This window comes from Aphelocoma coerulescens, chromosome 6, assembly GCF_041296385.1.
Source record: "Aphelocoma coerulescens isolate FSJ_1873_10779 chromosome 6, UR_Acoe_1.0, whole genome shotgun sequence".
Classification (NCBI taxonomy): domain Eukaryota; kingdom Metazoa; phylum Chordata; class Aves; order Passeriformes; family Corvidae; genus Aphelocoma; species Aphelocoma coerulescens.
The window spans coordinates 7,966,327-7,989,287 of record NC_091020.1 but is presented as its reverse complement, the minus strand read 5'-3'; the positions used below and the strand labels follow the sequence as shown (position 1 = coordinate 7,989,287).

The following is a 22,961-nucleotide window of genomic DNA, read 5'->3' as shown; positions in this document are numbered from 1 at the left end:
CTGCAGTGTACTGCACAAATATGCACTATTTTATTTAAATTCATTTTATTTTTAGTACATACAGCTGTATGTACTAAAAAAAATTAACTTTATAAAGCCCTGCTTGGTGAAAGCAAGCGGTGGCATACCTGGGAATGGCAGTACTGGGGTAGGTCAAGGTCTAGCTAGTCCAGGACTGTGCTGCCAAGAGCCATGAATATCCCCTAGGATTTCCTCTTGGCTCCAGCAAATTACTCAGAGGTTTCCACACAACAGGATCAGCTTTCATTTTGATAGTTATGTTGAGAACATGGAAAAAAGATCCGCCATTTGATTTTGTAAGTGACTTTTTTTATTCTGAGTGCATGTGAGGTGAACACAGACTTGGTGCAGTGACCCTTCCTTGAGTGTCCATCCCTCTCTGCCTGTTTTGCAGGCAGGGGAAAATTTCCATTGCTGCTGCAACCCTCATGTAACTTCTTCAAACTCTTGGTTTGGTGGGGCTTGGGGTCTGTGGTCTGGGGGCTTTTGTGGAGAGCTTTTTTTCTTTTTACCTTTACAAATGTTAACCACATTTTTTGTTCTCCCATAGTATTGCCTGAGTAAAATACATGGGGGAGGCAATGTTACCACGTGTTCCTGTGTTGGCCACGCGGTAAAAAAGAGGTGGCACAAACTGCTCCTTCCTTGATACAGGTTGCAACATTCTATGCTTGAGTGATGCTCTTGTGGTACAATGCTGGGAAAATGATGGGTTTCTCTTTTTTTTCTTTTTAATAAGAAAAGTATTGGTTTTGTTATTGAACACTACAAGTTTCCTTTAAAGTTCTTCAAGGAATCTCCAGAGCTTCATCTTCCCAACAAAAGCTGCCCTTGATTTGCTGTTGACCCCTGAGGGATGAAGTCATCAGGAGAAAGTTCTTGTTTTCTTGTATCTTTTTTTCCTGTGCAGCCTTGTTGCTTTATTAAATTCACCAGAGTAGACATGTGTTTTAAGTCTGATGACTTGTATTATGTTAGGAAATCCTCCCACAGCACAGACCTTTCTAAACATTGTTTGTTGACTTACGGGAACAAGATCGTTCCTGTTGCTGGGGCTGACATTTGTGTGTGGCAGCCACATGCTCTGGGAGAGGGGGACAGCTTGGTCCCTTTCCTGTCTGCAGAGTGAAACGAACAACAACAAAACAGCAATGCTGTTGTCTGTGAGGGGTCTTTCCGTGTTCAAACACATGGCAAGGCAGCTCCGAAGAGGCAGCACTTCTATTAAAAAGAGGTGTTTGCAGCCGGGAGGCTCCTGAGAGCCTCGCACGCACGTGTTTGGGGGTGGGCGGCACGTCTGTATCCATCAGCCTGCCGGAAAGAATCAGGGCAGGAGCGTCCGATTGAAAGTCAAACAGGCGCCCGCTTCCTCTCATCCTAATCTGCATCCACCAAAAAAGAAGGGAAAAACTTAGGAAGGGGGGCAGGGGGAGTATTTGGCATCTCCCCAAGGAATGCAATAATCCCAAATGTGGTGTGAGAGCACTTCACGATCGCACACTGGCACTCGCTCCCGGCGGTTGCTGCCAGTTTCCCTCCCACGCGTGCTCAGTCTCGGAGGTAATGTGAGTCTGGATGCTGGACAGTTAATCAACTGCAGGAAAATTAACGTTTTGGAGATGGCTCTTCTGTTGTGAGGTGCTTGCTGTTTAATAAAACACAGCACGCTGCCACGTATTGCATACTTGCAGGACCCTGCTGGCTGCCTGCTCCGTTGGCTTTTGGTTTTGGCTGGGGTTTAGCATTTCTCGGTGTTGAATTTCTCCTGTTGCCATTGCTGAGGGGAGGATGGGCTATGCCGTGCCAGTGAAGGCAGAAGTCTGGCCCTGCCTGCTCTGGGTTTTCTCCAGGGCTTCAAACCCTCAACAGAGCAGCATCCCGTTGTCCCTTGGTACCTGCAGGCAACTGGGAGAAAGGCTGGCAATGTGGAGGCCTTGTGAAGCTGTTGTGGGCAGAGGATGCTGGAGAGGTGAAGGGCCATCAGCTAAGGGTGCACAGGTGTTTCTTATGATGCCTCTCTGTGAGAATGGGAGGTCCTGAAGGGTTTTGCTAAGTGGCTACAAGCCTGCAGGCGTGGAGCCAACATGCCCTCCTGTGGCAGGAGGACAAGGATCCTGCATGGGGAGGGTTCCCAAAAAGGACCTGACCTCGGTGGCAGGGTTGTTCCCATGGGGGCAGAGCTGTGGACAAACACAGGCCAGCTGTGGAGAAGAGAGGAAAGGAGCTCTGTATGCCAGTCTAGCACCTTAGGCTGTCCACACCCAACAGCAGTCGGGACCCTGGCAACCTGGGTGAAAGCCAACCCACCCCTTAAAAACCTTGAAGTCATTCTTTTGCTATGATGAAGTATATAAAAAATATTTTCTCTGAAAAATAACTTCATTAAGATTCATGTGCAGTGTTTTGCCCCTTGCTGCCTGGAGTTTGGGTAACAGTTAGTGGTGTTGCCTCCCAGTGAGGGTGATTTAGGAAGTGGTGTGTAAGTGATGTATGTAAATTCCACATCAGCGGTTATGTGCCTTTGGGATGTGTTGTTGCCCAACATGGCCCAATACAGGGACCCTGTGCTCTGGCCCAGCTCACGTGTTTTACTCTGGAAAGGCTCAGTTTTCTCTATCCCACTGGCCAATACATGTGTACAGCTGTTGTAATTTTTTCCCTTAAGCTTTAGCTTTGGTTCACTTTTATAATTTAAGTAACTGTATGGAAAGTGATAAAGAGTAGACTGTGTGTCCTGTGATATAATATCCAAAAGAGACTGCAGGTAATACACCCTGTCTCTTACGGAGGATTTTCATGTTGGCTTTGCTCAGATAGAAATCTCAATTACTTTTATGTTTTTCTAAGTCATTTAAATGCTCTTGTCTTTCAGCCCCATGACATTTGAATAATCTTGTTTGCTCATTTACAGCTTCTTACAGGGCTTGGCAGCTCTGCCAGCCTTCCTCCACTCAGGCTCTGATCTCTGTCTTGGTAAAACACCCACAAGCTCAGCATTGGAAATATGTAATGGATTGAAACTGCAAATTGTGAATGGGTTTCGGTTTTGTTGTTTGTTTGGTTTTTTTTTAGTGTGGAATGATTTTAGGAACATAAGGAGAAAACATTCCCAGAGCATATAAAATCCTTGACCTTCACCTTCAGAACAGTTCTGCCTGTGCATTCTGGGGGAACAGTTGGAGAAGTTCCTGCCAGCCCAAAGAGCTGGTTGATGAAGAGCATTTGGGACAGTGAGGGCAGTGTGTTGTGCTCTGGGGTTATGCTCACAGACCAGAAAAGGAAGCCATAGTTTGGAAAACAGCAGAGTCATGTGGCTGGAAGGGGTATGCAGCATTAGGCTTGTCCAGAAACAACTGAGGTAAGGATTTAGATGGGTAATTTTGCAAAAGGAAATCGCTCTCCTCCCACCCGTCACACACAGGCAGAGGCAGGGAGGGGTGGCCAGACAGAGGCAGAGGAGGGGGGGATGTTTTGTACTAACACGGCAACGGCGTTGTCTGGAGAGCAGCAGAGACTTTGTCACTGTTTCAAAATAAACAGAGGACTTTGGACACGGGAGAAAAACCAGCAGCTCCTCATGAGCACACTGAGCGCTCCCATCAGCAGAGCTGCACTCTCTCACCACAGGAAGAGCAAGGCTTTACCCCATCTTTCAATGAGAACTGTGAAGAGTAAGTCTGGTTTCTGGCATTGGTTTGCTGGCCAGGCAAGACAGGAACCTCTGGAGTTTGAACTACTGCCCATCTGGGTCTCTTCAGCCCCTGGGAGCCACTTGCCTTTCCAGACAAAAGCATCATGATGCTTTTGAGGAAGGACAGCACATGACCTCTTGTTCCTACACTCTAGAAGAAAAACCACTATGAAGCCTGTATGGTTATTGCCACCTTTAAGGAACAAATGGAAAATATGAGTGGGAAAAATTTTAACCTTTTCTCACCAATGAAACTGATCCCAGTATGCATCTGCTCTTGTTAGGAGCCAATTAAATTTAAACTCAAATGCTTTGTTTTATTAGATCTTTTTCTGTCTTAATATTTGTCTTGGGTGCCTCTTTAAAGTGCTGTCAGTAAAGCAGATGGTTTTGCAGCCAGATGAGAGATGCAGGATCTTGAGAATGTTCCTATAAGCTCAGCAGGGCTGCTGCTGCCTTGGGAAAATGCTCTGTCGTGCTCCTCCTTACCAGGGTTGGTCTGTGGCAGCTTTCCTGGTATTGGGTGCTGAGATTTGTTGATGTTTGGCCTTTCTCAAGCAGGGAAAGCAGGCCTTCTTGCTGAGTCTACCTGCTGCTTTGCTTAGTGCAAAAATGTAAATTTTGCACTGTGGCTCCCTTGTTCTTGAGCTCTTCTCTCTGCCCCTGTTCTTCAGCAGACCAGGACTGGCCAGGGTCTGTTAGACTATTGATTTTTTTATTATTATTATTATTTTTCCATCTCAAGGTTGCAGGCACAGCATTGCTTGGTATTGATTTCTGACAGCATCACAAAGGGTGTGGAGGTGGTGTGTTTGCAGGGCCACCCCATCCCCAGGGGACAGCTGAGCCCCTGCCCTGAAGAGCTGCAAATCTGTGTCCCCCCCACTCCCTGTGCCAGAGGGGAAAGCACAGGGGGAGAGGGCTGATGTGAGAGGGGAAGGGCTGCACCCACTGAGGGGCTGATAAAAACATGCACTTGAATTTATCAGCTGGGCTCTCTTGACCTCTAACTGCAGAAACCTGGAGTTTCCAGAATCTGAGAAACCCTTCACCATTTCTCAGTCTGCTCCAAAAAAATAAGCTCCTGCCTCAGTACTCAACAGGGGCTGCATTTGTTCAGCTCCTAAATAAAGGCAAAGCAGAAGTGACTGCATGACATCATAAAGCAGATTGTTTTCAAAGAACCTGACCCCACTATTTTGGATCTTGCAAAGGTCTGTTCTCCTTTGACCATTTAATCCCATCTACCTACAGCTGCAGTCACACTTCCAATATTTGTCTGAATAATTTCTAATGGAGTCAAGACCCCTGCAGCCAGGACTGATGCTCAGGCTACAGTGCTGTGTGCTTCTGCTGTCCACATTTGTGTTGGAGATCACCACAGCTTGGCAAAACCTTTGATCTACATCTGGACACAAGATTCAGTATTTCAGAGCTGGTTGTGCATCCTATTGATATACATAGAGCCCAGCATTGATGAGGGATTTTAACTGACTCAGAGTTGAGAAAGTCTGTGAGCTCAATCCTCTGAGCTCTCTGAAATGTTCTCGACTCCAGTTCCATCCCAAGGCTGTAAATGTAACTCAAGGTTCACTGACAGTGCAGCAGCAAGGGCCATAACCTGCAGGCTTTTTAGCTTAGAGCAAGTGACAAAGGTGCAGGCAGGAGCTTGCCAGTGGCTTTTGTGTTCCCAGCAAACCCAAAGTTTTGGTCTTAGGGTGACATGTGGTGGAAAGCTAATGTCAAAAGGAAAATACTTTCCCTGTTGTTTTTCTCTCCTCCTTTCCTTACGCCCTTCCCATGTGCCATCCGAGCTGATATTTTGCAGAAGTGCAGGGCAGGGTTTTGGTTACAGGATGTGGGTGTTTTGTTAAAGCACAGAAGCTGCCAGGGACCACATGGCTGCTGTTCACCTGTGAGAGGGGCAAATCCTCCAGTGCTCTTTAAATTCTGTGGTACAACAGATCCCCTACCAACATTTACAGTTTTAAGAAAGATTAAAATCTGGGACCAATTCAAGCATTTATTCAAGTCCTTTCAGCAAAAGTTAAATATGTTCTTACATCCCTATTTCAACAATCCAGGGTGCCCGTATAATAAAAGGCAAATTTCTTTACCAAGTTCCAGGGAGCACTCATGTGTATGAAAAGACCTCCACCTCATATACTTTTAATATATTTTATATGCCTCTTATTCCACTGTTTTCCTGCCTTCCTGGTGGCCTCACAAGGTGAACTTACCTGAAAATAAATGAGATAAAGTGTGCAATAAATGAATATAAGGATAGTTTGGGTTTTTTTCTTTGTAAAGCAGGAAATTTAAAAAAAAACTGTTCTCAGTTCTTCTGCTCAGGTGAAATTTGCCAGACAGCTTTCAAGCCGTGTAGATGCTTAATTCCCAGGAGGAAGTGGGATTTGTCTCCATAGTAATGAACTCGCTTTTCTTAGAAGATTTTGGTGATAAAAAATAAGAGGGTTTTCCTATCCAAGCCTGCATTTCCATTGCTTTATCATCCTTATCATAAAGAGGCAACAGAATAAAATTTAATGCAATAAATCAATGCATTTAATAAGCTAACAAATATTTTATATTTAAAAAAACTCCATCCAAACAAATCCCAAAAATGAAAATAAACCACCCTCAGTAAATCCAAGAATTTAGTCTTGAATTTTTTTTCTCCCTTCATCTTGGTTTGAGCTTCCTGATGTTCATTCCCAAAACTATTTGGTCAGTATATGTTTGGAGAACGACAGCTTGACTAAACCATTGATATGGAGTTTCAGCAACCTCGTATGTTACTGCTGTTTACAAAATGATTTTGAATTAACAGACATTGCAGAACTGTGAGTGGTGGTTTGCGTTTTTTTGGCTTTTCTAATGGAGACTTTTCAAACTGGCATGCATGCAAACATGAATTGTTTTGAAACTTAAGTGAAACAAAACTTGGGAATTTGGGCATGTGGAACCTTTTCTCTGCTTAAAATCTCTATCAAGTGTGACTTCATGAGCTGGGTGAGGACTCTTACTAGGCAAATTTTTCCTGAGGAACAATATCATCAAGATATTTGCATTTACCTTTCAATCTGAGCCCCTTAGATAAATAGCAGCTCGATTACTTGTGAGTGCTTGTTCCTTGCACCATTTTAAAGATTTGAGGGCCTGTAAAGGCATAGAAAGTTCTGAAGGGTTTTTTTCACCTACAGAATAAGGATGTGAGGAACTTAAATCCAGTTACACAGACCTCAGTGGAGATTTTTTTGGAGTTGCACTTGCTGCAGGTGCATTTGCTACGCTTTCCACCTTTAGCCCTGAACAGCAGCAGCAGCTTCTCCTGAGCAGACAGGAATTTACCAGCAACTAAATTTACTTGCTTATAAAGCAAACAGGCGTTGGAGCCCCTGCATCCAAAGGTGGCAGCACTGTAACTGTGTCACTGGGCATGAGTCAGCCTAAGCCTTGGTGCAGGACCGAGTGCAGACCCATTGCTGAGAACAAGTGTGGTGGTGTTTGTGAAGCCTCAGAGCAAATATAAAGCCTGTGATCTTTTTTAACTTGAGATTTTTGTGAATTGTGCACTGCAGTAATGTGTTGATCTCACAGCTTCTGAAAACATTTACTGTTAACAATGAAAACATGTTGGTCTTTGAGGGATACTTGCTGCACTTCCAGAAAGTATGTCAAGGATGGAACAAATTCCCATGTTATCAGCCAGGACAGTTTTATTGTCATTCATAATAGAGCTGAGAGTGCAAGACGCTGTGTTTCATCAGGACTTCGGTATTAGTTTCTTTAGTGCATTTTGCTTCCCTTGAAATACTCAGAGTAATTGAAATTGTACGAGTCTGGCAAAAATGAAGAAGAAAAATAACTGCACAAAAACCCTGCGTGTGAACATCGTACAAACATTTTCACGCACAAAAAAATTATTTCTGGTCTATTTGGTTTTTATCCAGTTTCCCCCATATGCTGGGGAAATTTCATGGACCTGGTGCCACATTCCTGCATGCACTAGGAATGAATTATATCCCAAGGATAAGGAACAAGCTATTTACAGATGTCTTAATAGCAATTGTTTCTCAGTTCTTATGAAAACCCATTAGAAGTATATTGTTAATAAAAGTCTGGATCACACTAAAGGTTTACATACAGTATTTAAACTTTTAGAGAGACAAGTGAGTGAAATTAATCTTGTCATCAAGGCCAAGCTTGCCAAGGTACAATTCTCTCTGTGGAGGGAGTTGATGGCCACAGCATTGGCGATTGCCATGGCCCTGGTGTGGAGGGAGACAGGGAGTCTGTTGCTTTGCCTTCCTCCTCATCACTGGTGAGGCTGTTGGGGAAAACCCTCCCAGGAGGGTAGGAGGGTGGACTTGGCTTTTGTGATTGTCTCCTCAGGCAGCTCTGGGAATCTAGGAAGTTTTGCAGCCTACTCAGCTGAAGTGCTGCCCTTTATGGGCAGGCTCTTTCCCTGAAATATGGAAACTAGCCCAAAGTCCTCAGTGGCTTTGGATTCTGTGGGGAGGGCACAGCACTGGTCTGTTTGGGAGGCAGAGGGTTGCAGTGGTGCAGACTGGTGGTTTCCAGCCAAGGATTCACCCAGGTGAGGACGGAAAGTCCAATAAGCAACTCAATAGGGGCTGCAATTCCTACCATGCTGGTGGTGTGCTGTGAATTGGTGTCAAAGGCTTTGGAGCATAGGTTGGGAATATGAAATCCATCATTGAGAGCAGAATTGTGTAACTTCTTCACCCAGGAGAAATCTTAGTGTAAAATGTATGATAAATCCCTAAAGCTCAAATAGAGTTTAGGCCAGCACAAGCCTTTCTCATAATTATAGAAAATGCAGTTTAAAGTGGGGAAGGGGAAACACAGTCTTCACTTCCCATTTATCTCTTTCTGGTTTTCCCCATTTTCTTCTAGCTAGAGAATAAAGTCCTAAAATTATGAAAATATTTTTCCCACCTTCTCTGCTGTGACTGCAAAACAGAAGTTCTGCAACTTTGGTAGGAAAACCTGTTTTCATGGACTTCCCAATCTGTACCCAGCTCAGGCACAGACTCAGCTGTAGTTCAGCAATAAACCAGTCTCCAGATGTTTGGGGCTAGTACTAATAGCTGAGTTCACCTACTTGTTCTCCAATTATTTGCCTTTTGGCTGCTGAGTGTTTTTGACAGACAGCTGAGTATCGGCAGCCTGAGTACTGACTGCGAGGTCAATGACAGAGCTGTGTGGGCTCAGACTCAGAGATATGTATGTATGTGCTAGGGAAGGTGTTAGCTCTTGCATACACAAAGCAGGAAATATCAGCAACGTTAGCTGGTGACCTTGGACACAGAAATCCTTAAAATGAGGCAACTGTAGCTGCCCAGTTTCTGAGTAACTTGGCGATAGCATCCCCCTGTGCACTGAGGTGTAATTTGTTCTCCGGTGTCACAGCCAGATCGTCTTTGCTGTCACTGTTTTTGAAGACCGCCAGAGTTCCAGTCAGATTCCCTGTTTCCTAGACACTGTGGTGCAGGCAATGTCCCACACAAACCTTGCTTCATTAGCTCTGCTATCTCCAGATCTTTCTCTCGTTTTCAGCAGTTCCTTGAGTATTTAGCACCATGTCTGCTTGAAAATGGAAGCTTCTCCCAAATTGGCTTTTCAGTTCCCTTATGCAGAGTCAGAAGGACCTAAGCTTGCTCTGTCAAAGCTCTAGTAGGTGCTAGGAGGACTCTGGTTTACAATTATTTTTTTTTTTTCTGAAGCTCTGTGGTCTGTTTTGTATCGATTTAACTGTATTTCAGAGCAAGGCGACTTAATTAATGGTTTCCCTCGGGATATCAAACAGCTGTGTATCAGATTTCTTACTGAAATCCATAAACATTAAATTATCTCAATTTCATTTCTTCAGTCCGTAACTTTCCCAGTTTCTTTAAAAACTCGAATCAAGCTTGTTTGCCAATATTTTCATTTAATATTTAATGAACATATGTTGTTTTTTTTGTAAAGACGTGAGTCACCTTGACCTTGTTTTCAATTAGCATTTCATGCTCAGATCTGAAGTTGCTACATCATCTGTTGAAAATCCACTTTTCATGTGAGACTTTGGAAATTTTAGTTCCAAATTGCCAAAGAACCAGTATTTCTTATCCCTTGCAGACAGCCCTCTGTCAAGGAGCCTACTAAGCAGGGCAGGGTTGCCCTTAGACTCCTTAAAAATAATGATTTACTGCAGAAAAACATTCTGCACCAATTTCCCTCTCTGCTGTTGCTATGCCAGCAGTTTCCTAGATTGAGGAGGCCTCACCTTCTCTCTTTTTTTTTTTTTTTAAACTCAGTTATGAAGACATCCAAGCATCTGATAGTGTTTCCATTTCTGTCTGTGACCATTGTGCTGCTGAGGTGGAGGGGAGAAAGGCTGGTGGTAAGAATCATTTTGAGAACTGCACCCTCATGCTAAGGGTGCTCTCACGGAGGCACTCAGGGTGTGACCAGCTGCAGAGCCAAGGCTAAACAGTAGTGGGGGATACACAATTGGAAAGGTAGTGTTAGGATGCAGGGTTTTGGTCTCCTAGGAAGTGGGACAGCATTTGGATTAACTGTTTGCAAGAAAGATGGGCTTCACCTCAGCTGAGCCTGGTTGGCTCTAGTTATTCTGGTGGCATTATACTCTCCAAGGCTTAGATGCATTTCTTTTTCAAACTGGAAAAGCCGTTGTGAATGGAAGACTTCACAAATCTAAGTGACATATCACAAGCAGTTGAAATAGTGAAAATCCTGTAATCCAGGATTAAATATGATAGAATATAATAAATTTGTCAGGTAATAACAAATTCTGTTACAAGTAAATAGCCCCTTACAATCACAGCACATAAAACTGGACAAGAAACAAATACTGCACATATAAACAAAGGACTTGAAAAGAAACACCCGGTTTAAGTCAGAATATAGAAATAAAAGTTACATCAAAAACTTGGTAGAAGTGGAATGCTGTAATAAAAAGATAGAAATCATACAGGCATGGCAGCTCACACCACGAGAGGGTAAACTTTCTAAGTTTTTTTAAGATGGTGTCAAGAACAAAACCACCTACTTCATATAGTGTCTTTGGATGTGTAAAATTACTGTAAGGGCTTCAACACATGTTTGTATAGATGCTAAGCTGTTGTAGAATAACATGATTCTAGTTTGGTTTTTGTTTTTTTTTCCTTTTGGTTGTTTTTTTAATGGATTTACAAACACAAATAGAAAAAGAGAGGAACAAATGGCCAGTCGTCACATGGGAAGATGATCTCCATTGAGAATGCAGAGCAATCCACTGTTTAATGAGCTCACAGCTATGTGGAAAAACAGGTGACTAATGAGGGACAGCATTTGCTGAAGGTGTCAATTCATTTGGGACAGTTCAAGTAGATGTTACTCAGGATTATTCAGAGTGGTAGGACTATGCTTCTTACAGTTCTGAGCAGCTATATATGAAAATGGCAAGGACTTTGTATTGATCAAAAATGAATTTTAAGTTCAATAGCAGTAGGAAACAGCTCCAGCCATGCTAACCCAGGGATGGGCTCCAAATGAGCTCTTGCCTTTTTAGGTAGGAGTTGGTCATTATGGCAACTTGTTTGAAAATGTCTGCTCAGTGCCACTAATGAAGATATCCAGTGGCATTTTCCTCCCTGATGACCACCAGGTAGGGTTTTCCTTATAAAATGTCAGTTGTTTCAAGTAAATGATCTTATTAATGCTATTGTGTAAAGTAAATGAAGTGCATCTTCCATTCCTTTTGCTTCTCAATTTAGTCCTCTGGGATTTGGAAGTGCGTGCATTCCTATTTTAAAATGTGCCATCTCGGTTTGTGTTCAACCTAGTTTCTAATGTCAGGTTTTGCTCTGAATTTTCTCAAAAGCTTTCTGTTGGTATTTTCTTTTAATCTGCTTGTATAGAATTTTCTTAGTGTTAGAAACCTTCACTCCATCCACATCAGGGATTCACTCAATTTAATTCAATGGAGATCCAGCGCTGGTAAAGATTTTATACAGTTGAGGTGATCTATAGTTTGCAAACTTGGTGGTATTTGTATATTTTATTGAAAGAATTTATCATTTTGTTTTATACACACCGAATATCTACAGTAGATATTCACACCTGCCTCTGTTTGCCCAGTTTTCTCTTGATATTAATAGGCTTGCATTCAGTTTGAGAATTGCACCTGAAACAGTTGTTTAATAAGAAAAATACACTGATTTCATAAAAGTTTAATTTCTGAAGGATTAGTTCTTTAAGAACTTTCATTCAGAGATTGACTGCACAGTGCTTAAAATGAAGTTTTCTTAAATAATCAGAAAAGGACCTTGTGGTATAAAAACCTCTTGACATCTCCCTTGTGACTTAAACCATGTATTTATTTAAAAAAATTAGTTTTTTCAATGTTGTAATATGGACATGAATATTTAAATTATGTTTGGACTCCTGAACAGAACAGGAGCAAGAAACTCTTCTGCAATAGCATTCAACAAATTGAGAATTGTATAGGAAAATAATCAAACATGGTAAATTGCCATCTTCCTTTTCTGGATCATTACATGCGCAGACACACCCTCCCCTCCCTCCTCCCCTTGGAATCAAGCTCAGTTTTGCAAACCCGAGTGCTGGGTGGGTGAAATTTATCTGCTCAAGGAACTGCTTTTGGGATTTTTCCCAAGAGCAGCTGACCAGGTGCCCAAGAAGTGGGGCCCACCACAGTACAGAAAGCACGAGGGAGTAGATAGTTTGCTTTGTGAAATGTAATCATCGAAATGAACTGCAGAACAGTTTCATGATTGAAAGAAGGGTCTATCTGCATATAGAAGAAGTCATATTAAAATGTATTTCATACAGAAATATTACACAGCATACAAGCTTTTCCTTCTTAGTGCTCAGTTACTCATTCTGCACATTTGTTTCCTGCAAATTTGTTCACTCTGTTGACCACACAGATGCATTTGCTATTCTGTGCTGAACTGATCCACATTTAAGAAATCCTCAGAGGGTTTTTCACTGGAGTTGCTTTTCATTAATTCTTTGCTGATAATATATGCAGAAGGATGGAAAGAAATAAGTCATTTATTGTTTCATTTGAAGTAGTCACTTAGGATTAAGAAGATTTTTTTTTTTTAAACTGAAAGTGTAATACCTGACCTTTAAGAGAATGGGCTTATTGTTCTGACAAGATATTGAAGTCCATTTTTAATGCAAATATTTTTTCAAAGCTTCACATTGTTAAATGAGAAAACAAAAACTCTTTCATTCCTCATTATTACTTATGCTGCACTTCTGAAATCATAAACAAGAATTTAACCAGAAGAAAGATTAGTGGCTGCTTCTCTCTTCCTCTCTTCTTCCCCCACCATCTCCTCAAAGTCTGGTACCACTATGAATCCAATTGTACATAATATATTGCAAAAACGAGTGTTTCTTGATTGCACTGCAGCTCAAGCAAAGTTTGACATCTAGAATACAAATACAGCCTTATCACTGTATGTTATTTGCCAGTTCCCTAGACCTTAACTGTGGAATGGTTGCAACTGTCACAAATACTTTCTTTAATATCTTTTAAAAGGGAGTCCTTTCCCGGAGTGAGAACTACATTGGTTCAGTTCAATTACAGAGAGTTCCTCAGAATAATAAACTCAGTACCTTGCAGCAATTTATTTTCCTTCAACTAAGAAACTAATATATTGTCCTAATTTTACCATCCTCTGAAAATATCTCAGGACTATCTTCCATTAAGTGAGAGCTAATCTGAGCTGATATCAACTCTCTTTCCCCATCACTTAGATTAATGTAATGTCTTTCTCTCAAACAGGTATCAAGTCAAATGATCTTAAATGGGATCAAATAGGAGAATTTAGGCTTTCATGCACCTTCCTCCAGCTGAGATATGCCCAAAAATTGCCCCATTGCCATCTCCAGAAAACATAGCAAGGGAAGAAAATGCCTTTCCCCACATATTGGTTGCACAAACAACAGAGGCTCTTGTAGGTGGTTGGTCTGTAATCTCATTGGGAAGACCTCTGTTTTGCCAAGCCTGGAGAGGGATGAGCTTCAGCAACTGAAATACTCATTTTAGCCTCTCCCAGACAGCCTCCTAATGAACATGTCTCTCTCTACTGCTGGACTGTTGGTCTGCAGGACAAGCTCAGATCATCCTGGGGGGTGGGGGGAAAACATCACAGTAAATATTTTATTTCCTGAATGCTCCCTCCCCCTGGTACCAATAGAACATTGATTCTCTGCTCTCCCTGTGGCCTGTGACTTCTGATTCCATGGTCTGCAGTGTACAGACGTCTCACCAAGAGGGCATGTGGTTTCTCTTTGTGCCTGGAAAGTACTTAAAGCATTCGAGGCAGCAGGCTATCAACTAAGCATGAGTTTATCTGCCTGGAGACCTGCACAGCCCATCTCATTTCGGGCTCCTACTCAACCTATCTTTTGTTTGTTTTATCTACTCACAGAGACCAACCCCACCATTTCATGGTGCCACCCTTTCAAGCTGGCTGACCTGTGTATATTTTTTACTTATGTGTGTGTATATAAGTATGTATTAGTTTTGGGTAAGCTAATGCAATTGTGAGAATTTTTCGGTTGTTGGGGGTTTTTTATATATTTTTATTGGCAGAGTTTGAAACCATTTGAAATGCAGCCATGTTGGCTTGTGCTCTGTAAGGAACAGGGGGAGGAATTGGCGTCTGCCAAATGGAAAAGGATAAAACTGGTGTAATGATATGTTGCAATCACGCTGCAAAACCTACCACAGTAAATTACTGTTGTAACAACCTCCTTCCTGTTGCGAAAGGCTCCAACCAGGCTTTCTTGTGTCTTGACATTTCAGTTCTCGAGAGAAAGTTGTCTCTGCACCCCTTGGCACTGAGTGACTGCTAAGCTTCTTTGAGGACAAGCTGAAAAGCAAAGATGGAGGCCAGGAGGGCCCAGTGCCTGTTTTGGGGCTGGATGATACTCCCAGACATGACCACCATCAGTCTGTAGCGGCTGACATGCAGTGTTGTGGGCAGGGCTTCATCTGGCACATTTACTGTGTACAGTCTTTTCTCCCCTGCCCACTTGCTGGCAGCTGGTGTCAGTGTTTGTAGGTCACATGAAGTTTCATGGTATTGCCTCCACAACCCAGCCACTGGGACGCTCTGCCCTGAGCCTGCGGCAGTGGTTTGGCCAGGCTTGGTGGCCCAGGGGGAGTGTTGCCCTCTGACGTGGCCTGTGGGAAATGAGCTTCAGCTCCTGATTCTGTCTGTCCCAGATGCATTTCCTCTCCACAGAAAACTGTGTGTTTGGCACACAGTTGTGTTTTGTTAACACTAAATGAAGGAGTGAAAAGGGAGAGAGCCAGAAAACTGAATTACTGTCCTGGTTTGAGTGATCCTCTGACAGGGAGGGGAGAAGGTGACAACCTCAGTGTGGGAAAGTTTTCAGGCTGCTCGCTAAGTTGTTTATGTTCTGTGGAGAGAGTGGTGTGGGTCTTCTGATTCCAACTGCATGTTTGAGAAAGAATTATTCATCTGCTTAGGGGAAGGAGGAAAGAGCCTCCTTCTTGAGGGGAATGAGATCCTGGTGGTTTCAAAGGTGTAAGGTGATGGCCCTTCGACAGCACTTTCCAGAAAAGCATCACACAAAACTTCATCTGACAGCACTAAAACAAAAAAACATTGGGAGAAACTCAGAGCTGCCTTGTACTGGAAATGTACAAACCACCTGGTGTGATCTGTGTTGTCAAACAGGGGGACATCTCTTCCCAGAGGTTTCACCTCCTGCTTGTGAGATAGATGGTGAGTAGTGAGGGTGCTGGGAATTATACAGAGAATCTGTGAGTCTCTAAAAGCTAAATGGAATAGAAGCTCCCTTTTCTCAAGGCACTTTCCAGACTGGCAAATGAGGGGGCACCCAGCACCCTGTGCTTTTCCAGGTGCTGCTTCGACTGGCCTTGGGCTTTTCACAGCTGAGCCTGCTGTGCTGTCTTCCTTGCATATGAATGAACTTCTAATTTCTCTTCTGTGGTCTGTATGTAATTAAATTTTCTGAAAAAAAGCCAAACCAAAAAACTACAGCTACACCCCACCCCAACTCCCATCATTACCTTCCTGTACTTGAAGTTCCCACCAAATCCTTGTGTTCCCCAAGTTCCCATCCTCTGCTTCTTCCAATAATAATAAAACCTGAAAAGGCTTGTCTTGTCCTCTTTACAGCTACAACAAAATGGATGTAGATTTAGCTATGCTTTTCCCTTCAGCTATCTGGCAACACTCCCTTTCTTTCTCTCCAAGTCCTCCCTGTGAGGAATGAGTACAGCTGATCACGGGGATAAGGATCAGCTCAGGGGAGCATGTGCTGGCCAGGGAAATTTTTTCTCTTTGATGCCCATTGCTCCCCACCTCTGATGTCTCATGTGCATTTCACATCCTCCAAGCCCAGAATCATCTGAAGTCACAGGCCAGAAGCAGCTTCTCTCCCCAGGCTGTGCAGACCAGATCACCTCAAGGGGATTTTCCCTTGTTAAAGTTGCCAGCAAAGTATTTTGCATGGCTTGTTGAAGAATCAAACTATTTCCCAGCTACGGCCAGTTTGAACTGAAGGTTGTTATGAAGAAATGCTGTCTGTTACATTAAAGTGAATAGTCCAGAAAAGCCCCAGATAAAAGCTCTGAATAGACAGGATCCATTTGGCCAATTTATTTCCTTTTCTCTCGTGATTTTTAGCTAGACTTTCTCTCTTAAAAGGAAATCTGATCTTTATGGGGATATCTCATTCTCTATAAAGCTATGAGGGTTTTTTTTGTGAGCAGATCAAGCACTACATATAAACTGTGTGGAGCAGATAAGTTGAAATATGTTTAAAAGTGGATTTTTTTATATAACAGAAGTGGGTGTATCTCATTCTTTCATGCACTGGATCTTCTCTATGGAAAATCCATAAAACCAAATGGGAAATAAGAAACCATTTCTCTGCTGCTGATGTAAAATGACAGAGAGGAGGAAGTTTATGAATCATAATGGGTCAAGCAAAAATACCTTCCTGACTACTCTTTCCAAAAGAAAACTGAACAAGTCAGAAATCCTGCATAGCACTGGGATCTGTTTGGGCACAGATGCAGTCCAGTTCTGCAAAGCAAGGGACTTGGGTTGTATTGCTTGTGATACTAAATTATCTTGGCTATAAGCACCTTGAGTCATTAATGTCACAGATTATTCATCTCAAACTGTGTTTGGGTAATTACTGAAAGTGGAAAACAAAGGGAATGGAGTGTGGCTTGGGGTTAGCTGGAAAGGGATGGCACATCTCCAGCATGGGGTTTAGTTTCAGTGCTATGAGGACCAGACACAGGGAAAAGGTGAGTGGTTGGAGGCAAGCAGGAGGCAGGGCTGGGGTCTTGTTGTGTGGGGCTGTGCCATAAGGGAAGTATTTCTGCTTCCCCAATAATGCCAAAAGTCAGCCTCTCCCCTTCGTTGAGGGAATGTGTTGGGAAGCACGAGAGTGGCCTGTGCCACCCTCTATCTTCGTGGCAGTTGGAGAAACAAGAGAAGTATCTGGGCACTGCTGCCCCCACAGCATCTTCAGTGGGGGCTGTTTTTGCTCTTGCCCCATCCTTCATTCCTCAAAAACCTTTGAGAATTCCAGCTGGCAGTGAAGGAGGAGAGAAAGGTCAGGCACTGCTGCCCCATTATCCTGCATTGCTTTAAATCCCGTCGCAGTGAGGAGAATCATGGCAATGAACAGCCCATGTAAACCTGTAATTCACAGCAGCTGAAAGGTGCCTCGCCAAAGGGATTTAGTTTATTATTTCTGCATGTTGCTCCAATGACACTGGCTGTCAGACCTATACCCAGTGAATGAGAATTTGAACTCTAGGAAGCAGTTTTGTTGCTGTCACAGCTAATGGCTTGTTAAAGTTTCCAAGGTAATTCTGATATTTTGTCAGACCAGTTTCCTGATTGTTTCAAAATGCACTGGACTAAGTCCTGCATCCGCCTAAGGAATACGCTTCTTTATACATCCTTTAGAACATACTTTGCTTGTTTACTTTTGCTGCTTTTTAAATTTTTGTTGTTTTGGGGTTTTATTTTTTAACAGGTCTGCATCCTGCTGTAAGGTTTATCTCTGTTTTTCTGCTGCTTTTTACTGCTGCTGGGATGGGCAGAGCTGTGGATGAATGAGCACTCAGCTGGGTGATGTCCCTGCCAGATGCTACTCCTCCATCAGCTGCAGGAGAAAAAATGGCTTTTTTACTCTGCTGGACCACTAGATGGGGAAATTGCATTTGCATTTTTGGGTTGCAAAATGGATCCTGGCAGCTGAGCTGAAGCTTTTGATGTAATAAAGCATATCAAGCCTGTTATCTGCGAGAGGTGTGTGGTGATGACTCAAGGCTTTGCCCCTCACTTCAGCAACGCCACTGCATCTCCTCTGCAGGGAGTCAGGCTCTGCTGAGCCATGCTGGGGCCCCAGGTGCTTTTGGGGAGGTAATTTGCAAAGCTGACCTTTACAGATGCCCCCTCCTTTGAAAGGTTTCTGTGGAGTGGGGCCAGCAGGTCCCTGCCCCACTGCCAAGCCCTGCATGCACCCCACAGCTTCACACGGGAAACAGGGAGAGGGCATAAATATTTCAACAAATTTCTGAACAGGGAGCTCCTGAGGTCAGGAAACCATCTGGGCATCTGAGAGCTCACATCAGGTTCAAGGCAGAAATATGAGACAACCTGTGCTCAGGGCCTTCTCTTGCTTTCAGTACTTTGCACTGACTTTTTCATGATGAAAGCATTTCTGAACAGAGTGGCAAAAGTGACACCAGTATGGTGACCCTGGCTCTGACAATCCTGCAGGTCGGAGACTGCTGGTTATGGGGCAGAGTAATTCATGGGAAAAGATTGAGAAGATTTGGTCAGCACAGTAATGTTTCAAAGTTGGTTATTAAAGATCTTACCTCAAATATGATGACTATCAGTTCTCAACCATTAGAACATTCTGATTTAAGTAAAAACTTCTAGGACATAATGAACCCTTTTTCTTGTAAGAGAGCAATAAGACTGGTTGTAGTCCATTTTGGATTACTCAAAGCTGTAAGTCCACAAGGTGATTGGTGACACGGTAATGCACTGTGTAACTAAAGATGCATTTAAAAAAAAAAATGGAGTGCAGGTCACAGGGATGACTTTCCTTGCTGCAGGGTGTGTGACGGGATTGCAGCCTGGTGCAGTGCTTTTGACTCAGTGCTACAGTTATTCAATAACAACCTGCTCTATGTAGTGCTACTTACAGAGCAGATGTGCCTCCTCCTCAGGTATGTAAAGTTTTTCAGACTTTCTACAGATAATATAACTTTGGAAAGCAGCTTTATTTCTCTAAAGGTATTGCTGTACTATTTTGGGGAAGATATTGAAAGCAGTGCAGCCATTGCAGCGTGAAAGCAGCTATAAAAACACACACCTCTACCTGTGCAGGCAGGGAAATGAGCTGCACCATGAGAAGCTACCTTCACGCTGCCATGGCCCAGTCCGTGCAGTTCTCTGTTCCCACCTCTCCCTGCCAGGCTCTGTGGGACACAGGGTCTGCATGGGGCCCGGTTTCCCCCTCAGTGCTCTGACCATGATGGGTCTTGTCACAGCTGATGGATGCTCTTGTGAAAGCTCAGTTACCCAAAAACAACGTCAGCTCAGAAGAAAGCCACGGGAATGTGTTTAAACAAGCACACCTGCATCTTTTTGGCACTTGGAGCTGCTGTAAATAGCTTAGCCAAAAATATGGATGGGTTTATATCCTTTCAAATATCACCACTAAGTAACTAGAGAGCCAAATATTTTAGCAGCATTTGTGTGCTTACTCTGCAAGTTCTTTATTAGAGAAATTATGTCTTTGGGCTGAAGTCTGGAAGTCAGACATTAAGAAAAGAAAATGCATGTGAGCAGCAGGTACCATCATCCTGTGGGTGATTTGGGTTTTCTGCTAAGGAAGATATCTTATGTTTAACCAGATTTGGCACTAGGATGCTACACTGACTAATCAAGGAAATTTTACAGAGTTCTTTACGTCTGTGACTTTGGCTAGAAGAAGTCTCTCATATATGTCACAATGTGCTTGGTGAAGGATGATTTGTGGAAGTTTTTCCATTGTGATTTGTAGAAATCCTTCCATAAGGGAAACCTTAGGCCAAGCTCTTCACAAATTGAGAAAGTCCTGGTTCAAGAGCAGCAGTGCTGTGTGTGCTCAGGGGAGCCAAGGTGCTTGAGTAGCAGCCATACCTTTCTGTGCCATGGAGTAGAGGTAATCCTTCTATATCATTAGGCCATCTGCTTTTGCATTTATACAGGATACAAGTAGGATTATTTGCATCTTAAATATGGCGAGACAGAGAATGTGCATGCCTGCACAAAGGAACAGAGCCTCTCCCTCCCCACCCCAAACTGTGAGCTGGCTTCAATGGGGTAAATGCATTTTCTCAGAACTTTTCAGTGACAGAAGGAAGAGGCAAATGTTCTCCAGGGCATCTGCTCTGATGTCATGATTGAAAATATTCCGGAGTATATTTAGTCTTCGTCTCTTGACATACAATAGTATGGCATGGCAGGGTTCACTGCTAAGTCCCTTACACCAAGTGCTGGTTTGGATGAAAGGTAGCTGAACAGCAATATCCCCTGCTTTGATCCCTTAGAGTAGGTTTTGGGTTTCTTTCTGTTGTTGGAGGGCTGATTGTGGTGTGAGTGGAGGTGCTGGTGGTGCTGCTGAAGGCACCAGTGCAGGAGAGGGCTGGATCTCAAATGATTTTGCAAAACTGAGCACTGGTCTGGCATCCCAGGAAGCCAGACTGCTTCCAGTCACATGACACTGATGGCACTGAAAAGCATTTTCTTACCTTTGAACTGTCTTTCACATTTAGTGATGTGCACAGGGTGCCTTCTGCACTTTATTTTTTTCCAGCCAATTTGGGGTTACTCTGTATCCTGAACCACAAAGAGCCCTTTTGTGCAGAGGCAGATGATGTCCCTCAGCTCCCCACCATGTCTGATGAAGCTGAGGTTCAAAGATTCTGCATCAAAATTAAGTTTTAAAAATTCATCAGTGAGCCAGCACGGGAAAATCAGGGAGGTGAGACAATCACAGTCCAGCATTCCCTGGGATTGAAATGTAATAGAAGTGTTGTTGTTACAGCTGTAGCTTGTAGTTTATGCTCTCTGTGAAGAACCTCTTTGTCTGTTATCTTGATTTATTTATGGCCAGTCATTGGCCAGCACAGGAACTAGCACTGAGCTTTGCTGCTGCTTCCCACCATCCATTTGCAACCAGTGGTTAAAGGAAAAAGCTGCAGACCACAGGCTCCCTGTACAGGATCCATACCTCAGCATGATAGAGACAGGAGAGAATTGCCTATCCTTTGGGTAATAGAGCTCATACAGGCTGGCTTTATGGACTGAATGCTGGAGAGGCACAAATACATGACTGCAAGTTCCTTCAGTTCTTCAAGGGCTTCCCAGTGCTCTCTGTCTGAGCTCTGATTTTTAATGGAGAACCATCTGCTGCAATACACACAGTTATTAGCAAATGCCTATCTAATGCTTTCTAAGCAACACCCAAGGTAGATGAAACAAATTAAGAGAATATAGCACTTGCTTTTCTATTTGTTTAGTTCATTGCATTTCACAACACACTGTGTAAAGTCAGTTTTACTGTTTCGCTGTCTGGTCTGTCAGATTTTGGTTTTGTGGGGTTTTTACATTCCTGGTGGAGGAAACCATAAGGATTGTAACATCACAAAATAAATAGCTGGAATGCAGAAGTGCGGTACCTGGAGCTATCTGAAAACTGAAAATGGATAGATTTGTAGTAAACAGCAATGTTCCTTCAAAGCCCAAATTATATTCAGTCTGCAAGTGTAAATTTCTTGTCTTCTCCGAATTGTTTAGGCTGAAATTCCCAAGCCAGTTGGGAACAGTCCCCTGTTGCTTTTGAGAGCTCTCTAATTGCAAATAATTAATTAAAGGCTAGATGTATCTCATCTGATTTCTGGAATCACTTACCAAATTCTCATCTTTGCTTATAAATTTCTTTACATTAAGTAAGTTTGTGCAATTTACATATTCAATTAAAAATTATTTGCTTCTTTGACCTTTGATACACAGTGTGAGCTTCATTTGGTGACCTACCCTTTCATAGCCAATGTTATTAGCAAAAGGCTTTTAATTATTGAAGTATGATTGAATTCCCATGAGCTGACATTTACAAAGCTAAGTACCAAATATTGTGATGCTGCATATGACTGTTCCTAAGAGCTGAGACTCTGCTGCTCTCAAACCCTTACTATATCCAACGTGCACCTTCATCTCCCTAGCCTCTGCCTTGCCAGGGTAAGAATGATTGGAAGGGTCAATGTCTAGGCTTTGGGAAATGCCTAAGGTGCATCAGCAGGACGGCTGCGTTGCGTGGACAGAAGCATCCCTTTTTTTCTCTTTTCCCATTAAGAGCAGAGACCTGAGCTCCTTGGTCTTGGACAGCTTTGTATTGACGGAGGTAATACCTGTAGTGTCCTTCCAGCAGCAGGTAGTTAGAGCTCTTCCCATCTCCACTTTGGGGAAAATTACTGTTCAGCTACACAAGAGCAGCTCGAAGTCATGCGCTTAATGGTACCCACTCTCTGACGAAGGAATCCTTTCTGCTCTCTCTCTAATTGAGTGGGCTGTCTGCATGGGAAGCTGGTACAGAAAATGTCTAAGTGAAGATCTAGAAATCCCAATTGGGGGTTTACATAACCCTTCTGCTTTCTCTAGGCCCAGAGCTTGGATAAATAATAAATGCATCTCCGATGATGTGTCTATGCAGACCAACCCCAGACAAATGCTCACTTGTTCTGATATAAAATGTCCCAAGTGTCGTAGGCCAAAACTAAAACGTGTTGTTTTCTCTCTCTTGCTCTCTTTTTTCTCCTTTTTTTCATCTTCTTTCTGGCTTGGCTTTCAATTACATCAGTAATACACACAGCTGCAGGCTGAACAGGGATGCTCTATAATCTTGCCAATACAACAATGATATTGCATGGCACAGCTCAGAGGCAGTCAGATTTTCATGTCTCCCAAAATCTGCTACCTCCTCATGACTTTCCACCTGCCTAAGGACAAAGGGTGTGGCTTGGTGCTCTTAGAAGGGAACGTGACATTCCCATTTTGAATATTCCACAGAGACTTTATACTTTCAATTTCTTTCCCAGCTCGCATACTAGGCATCACAAGTA

At 43.1% G+C, this 22,961-nt stretch overlaps 1 protein-coding gene across 3 annotated transcripts in view; it reads left to right on the top strand.

Moving 5' to 3' along the window:
* Positions 1–22,961, top strand: part of PHYHIPL (phytanoyl-CoA 2-hydroxylase interacting protein like) — a 128,726-nt gene that overhangs the window by 3,376 nt on the left and 102,389 nt on the right. The gene's annotated exons all lie outside the window — the stretch shown is intronic.